The sequence below is a fragment of the Tetranychus urticae genome, chromosome 1, assembly GCF_039701765.1.
Source record: "Tetranychus urticae isolate SD_2017Ah chromosome 1, NJAU_TeUrti_SD_1.0, whole genome shotgun sequence".
Classification (NCBI taxonomy): domain Eukaryota; kingdom Metazoa; phylum Arthropoda; class Arachnida; order Trombidiformes; family Tetranychidae; genus Tetranychus; species Tetranychus urticae.
The window spans coordinates 20298398-20304397 of NC_142958.1; positions in this window are offsets into that span (position 1 = coordinate 20298398).

Consider the following 6000-nt stretch of genomic DNA (forward strand, 5'->3'; position numbering starts at 1 on the left):
CGGTAAATCGATTTCTAATCGGTAATAAAAATTAATCCTTAATCTTTTAATGCAAAAATAACCCGAACCAGAGTCAAACAAAGCCAATTTACTGTCAAGTATAATGACGAGATGAATTCATCTTGAAAACTGCATCATTTTCAAAGCAAACCAGAGAAGAGGATAAATCTCTATCGATAAAAAGAAGCAAGAAAATGTTTCAAAATTACTTTGAGTCGAGTTCATGGCAACTTTGCATTTGTTGTCATCGCAATCATGACATCAATCGAACTGTAAAATCGTTAAAAGTTAATGATTAGATCAAATACCAATTTGATGGAAAAAAGATGTTTTGCAAAACTTCGAAAAAATCAAATTCGAACAAAATGTTTACTTGAAATTACATGGATAAGCACGCAACAGACCAAGCCTGCACTGAGCCTCTCATCACAAGAGGCTGATCAAGGTTGGCCTTAACTTTGTTTGCAAATTGTTGATTGTTAAGCTCATTAGTCAACAAAAATGAATCTCTTTCAAGATCTGAGTGAAAAGAGAAAAGCGAAACTCAAATGGTTCTTCTTACCTTTTCTTTCCGTTTATTATCCTGTTAATCAGATTAAAAACTCTTATTGTGTGTTGAGTAAAGGTGAATGATAAGCGAAGCTTAAATTGATGTGAAATTGATGTTATCATCATGATGATCATCATGATTGGTAAACAATTGCAACTGATTAAAGCTGTTTAACCATTAAAGTTGTTTAATTGAGAAAAAAAGATGAGCTTAGCAATTGTTGTTACCCTGAACCAGGGCTTCGCCATTCAATTGCAACCAACAAGACTATAAATAATAATAATGATATGACATTAATTCTGGTTTTATATCCAAATGCGAAGAATTATCTTTTCTTTTTCTTCCTCTTCTTCTTCTTTTCATTTTGATTCATTTTATCTTTCATCTGTTCTTGTTCATCATTTTCACTTGCAAGTTAAACCTTTTCAACAATAATTCAATGAGCAAATAAAGTTTTGCAAAATTTTTCAATATCTATTTGCTATTTGATGCAAAGCTGGTGTGAAGAAAGGTAATAAAATTGGATTGAAAATAATCTAATCTGATTAAATGAGGCTGTTGTTTCAATTCATTCAGTTGATTGAATTAGCAAATTTCTTTCTTTTTTACTCACAAGATGAATTCGCTGAGCCTGCAGGCTAAATGAGGATTTACAGTAATCATCAACTTATTGTTATGATAATGTTGAGCTTTGCAGAAAAGATGAAATGCTATTTTTGTATTGAAAGATTTTATCAGCAATCCTGTGTAGTAGTGATTAAATGTTGAATATTTGTTGAAACCTTCAAGGGAATCGCAATGATAATTCATTTTCATTGAAACGATTGGAAATTTTGATAACTTTTGCAATCTCTTTTTGCTCAATTCAATTTGATTTATTTTGTAATTTCTCTCTTCTTTTATATCTCATGGAAAAAGTTTCAAGTTTCATTGATTCACTAATGCATTCATGTTTTTTATTAACACTTATTTGCAATAACAATTTGACAGCAATTTTATTAGCAACTCTAGAGACTACAATAGCACTGTTGGCTAGTTCAATCGAAATATCCTACGGTAATATCATTACAGTTTGAAGTTATGAGTTATTCTTAAAATTCATGCAGGCAACAAAAATATCATTTAATCAGTTCTGCAGTAAAATTTCGAAGTATCGAATGTTTGTTAATTTCACAAGTTGTAAGTTCTGTTAATGAAAAGGCAAAATTATTTGCATACAGAAGGATTATTCCGATCGAAAAGAAAAGATTTGAAACTTTTCATAACATGTTGTCGTAACAAGCGCATCTGAAGACAATGAGTCTCTGATCATTGCACGTCTTGTGACTTGAAGTGATGACACTAAGTCACTAGACAAGTCAGCTAAATTGAGTAGCAGGGAAATATCAAGTCGCATTTCTCGTTTTTGACTCAAATTGGTATTTCTAAGTTTTCTAGAAAAAAAATAGTTTTGTCCATTCTTGACCAGTTAATAACCATTTTTAGACTAATACCATCATTCGATGTTACGTTCGATAGTCCTTCTATTATAATAACGTAACACGAGATATCGTTGTTATTCCTTGGAAGCTCGAGAGACTCTGGAAGAAGTGAAAGTAACGAGAAAAAGATTTAGGAGAAAGCAAAAAATCGTAGAGACTAAAATTGATTGGAAATTTTTTATTCAAAAAAGGCTTAATTCAGAATAAACAGGAACCTATTTTGTTGGTGTTGGGTCAGAGTACTCGGATCTACTCAGTAGTGATTAATTTCGAGTTTCGCTTGTTTGACCAAAAGAGCAACCAGATTTTTTCAAGTTTTTATCACTTAATCTCTTGAAAAATGAACATTTAATACTCTGAGTTGGTTGAGTCAGCAATGGGTAAAGCATTTAAACCAGGAAACTAAATCATGAAAAGATTGTACAAATGTTCAAATTGGATTTGAGTGACAATAATTATTAGATTATGGCTGACGAATATGTTGGAGAATATTTTTGCAGAAAATCGCAGACTAATTTGGAATATCATTTTGCATTTGCAGCAGAAAATAGTGAAACAAGAATCTAAATTTCTGTCAATTTTTGCAAGGTTTGAAGCTAATTCCAATTTGTATCTTATTGACAGTCCAACAATAAAAGTGTAAGGTTATAAAATGAAGTGACAAAAAGTAATGGTTTCTCTGAATGAAATGAGATTCAAATGAAAATTGAATAGCAAAGATGAAGGTTGACGGTGAAGAGAGGCAAAAGGTTAGATTGAAAGGGAAAGCAAAAGGTTGCCCAAAATAAAAGTAATAATAAAAGGAAAGAAGCTGAATCTTCTCACCATTATTATCAATGGCTGTATCAACTCGACTAGAGTCCAATGCAAACCAATGGCCCTTGCAATGAACCCAAACTTCCTTTTGGTTCTTCCCTTTCAACCTTCCTTCCCTGTTCAAGAGCCAAATTGATGTCTGATTGTCACAACTTTGAGACTCTTTGAGATTCGCCAGGCTCAATGTTATTAGACGAGAATAAGTCTCGAAAGGGAAACAAAGCATCAGTTACAACTAGAAATCTCAATTGCAATTTAGTGTCTTATACAAGAAGGAAAACAGTGAAAACAGTAATGCAAACCGATAGTTGATTCTCAATGGCTTTTTACATGGAATAATCAAACCAGAGAAACTATAATAATAATAATAAAAGGGAACTGCAAATGTTGGCTTGAGGCTCAATTGAATAGCAAACAACAGAAGCAGTAACAGCCTCGGTAGCAGTTGTAGGAGACTAAAAAATAAGCTCAAATAATAGATGAATGGCAATTGGATGAATATGCGTTCTCTGTCAATTGATATTTTCTCTTGTTCCATTATCATGATAAAATCGATTTTTGCCAATTAAACTGTAACGAGAGTAGAAGAGAGAGAATAAGGTAAAGATGAAGATGCAGATGAAAAGAATGAGCTTAACATCAAAAATTAGAATCACTTTCTCTTCATCTTTTATTCCAAGTCATTTCTTTACTAAACTTTTCTTCATTACTTTGCCCATCTTTTATCCACACTAGTCACAATTAACCTTAATCGTGTCTCTTTCCTCCATCACTGGTCGACTCGATGAAACTCGAAACGAAATTATCTTTTCAATCTTTTCTCATGTTAACACTTATTCACTGTTTTCCGTATGTTTCATGTTTGCCAACCTCAGAGGCTTGTAACCTCATTGTTTGGTTGCACTTTGTATTCAAAGAGCAAAAACAAAAGTTGGTTGAAACGTTGATGTAAAGAAATGGTAAAAATGGTAAAAATTGTTTCTCTATTTACATGTTGACTTGCGATTGAACAACATTTTTCTCACTGGAAATGTAACACAAAAATAGCATTTTCTTCTTCTCTTCATCTTCTAATTGCAGCGTTAACAATGCTCATTAAGCCTTACAAAGACAGATCAGGTCATCTGAAAAGGAAGTAAAACTTTTCAAATATTGTTACATCTTTTTCATCTTCATCTAATCATCATTTGAATCACTCTTTCAGTTGATCTTGTTAGATGTCTCTTCGTCCAAGTTAATCATTGCAAGAGGAGTGCAAACTCTTGCCATGTTTACAACCAATCAATATAATCACAATTATTATCGCATCATACAACTAGAGTAAATCACACTCATCAATAACAATCAGTTGACTCATTAAAAGAAACTTGGCTCATGATGATAATGATGTATCTTTACCTTCCTTTCATCTTCTTCTTCTTCTTTCTCCTCGCAATTCATCATCAATCTATTAACCATGATGATTACAGGCAAGTAAAATTAGCTTTTCACATGTTATCTTTTGGTCAAATGATTGATTCCTTCCCTGAGTCACTGTTGATGCAAAACGAACAGATTAAAAATAGTTGCTCAAAGAGGCTGGAAAAGTGAATAAAAAAGATTTCTCTTCATCTTCTTCAATCAAATCTTGAACAGAATAATTTATCGCTTGACAAATTAGCGCACATTTGATGTGATTCAAATCGAGTAAACTATTTGCAAGAAGAAAAAGTAAAGTTGAAAGATTATACAATTTTGTAATCAAACAAATCAACATTAATCTATCAAAAAGGAAGAAGAAGAAAAAAGAAAATTTTTCAGGTAAAGAATCAAGGAAATTCAATACTCAGGGTGTGGTGATATTCATGAGCTGGAGTCACTCTTTTCATTCGTTTATCATCAGTTGATCACCATCAGTCAGGGAGGAAAAGAGTAAAAAATTGAATCAAGAAAATGATTCACATTATTCATTATCAAACTGAGTTATTGCATGATGTAATGAAAAAAAAGTAAGAGGTGAACAAAAATTTATCCAAAAAATGGTGAAATCAAATGATCCATCATGAAAAGGTTGTAATAGAGAAGAAAATTTTTTCTCCAAAAATTCGTCTTTCACTTGAATACGGATTGAAGCAAATGAATTGAAAGGTAAAAATTGCTTTTCATCTCTTCCTTTCATCATTGTCATTATTCAATAAGCATCTTTCAACAGCTCCACTAATATCATGTAATTGAACTAAATCAAGACATTCCAAGGTTACCTTAAAATCACTGTTTGTGTTCATCACTGAACATCATTAAGATTCTCATTTTACCTTCACTTAACATCTCATCTTGCTCGGGTTCATTAAGTATTCAGAATGTTTTCACTTTTCATGTTTAACCATCCATTTGAACGTGCTAAAGTCACACTAAATTACATATTCACCAGCGTCATTGGTTAAAGGAAAGCGAAGCAGAAAAAGAGTCAATTCTCTCATCGATTTTCACTTAGCGACTTTCATCAAATGCTGAAATCTTGTAACTCTAATCATTCTGTTTACCTGATGATTCAACGAGAGAAACTGAATCATCAGTTTTGGAAAACAAAAAAGTTGCAAAAATTGTAAAAAAGAGTAAAAGTTATAAATTGTTTCTCTTCAAGTTTGCCTGGTTTAACCTGGAAAATGCAATCAAATTGTTAGCCTTGAAGTGATTCATGAAAAATAATTTCAATGTTCAACTTTGATTAACACTTTTCCAATGTTCACATATTTTCCATCAAGTTTAGTCATCAAAGTTGTAAATATTTCATGTAATATAATGGAATGAGAAAATTGACTTTTCAGGAGAAAATGTAAAAATAATGGAATTTTCTCTTCCAACTGCAAGAATTTTTATATTAATTACAAATGAAAGTAAAGTTTTGGAAAAACAGAAAACTCATTATTCCAAAGGGAATTGAACATGAAGTTGATCTGTTTTATGTTTAAATATGTAAATGGGTTTCCCTTCGTTTGGATCAAAATATTATCAAAAAATGGCGAGAAAACAAAAGTTACTGTTGAAAGTATTGATTGACAGTTGAGCTTCAGGCTAACCTAATGGGAGTAAAACGTTCAACTATGCAATTAAAAGCAGTGTTTAACAGGCAAGAAGAAGAAGGAAGAAAAAAAATTTCATGTTTTCTTATTA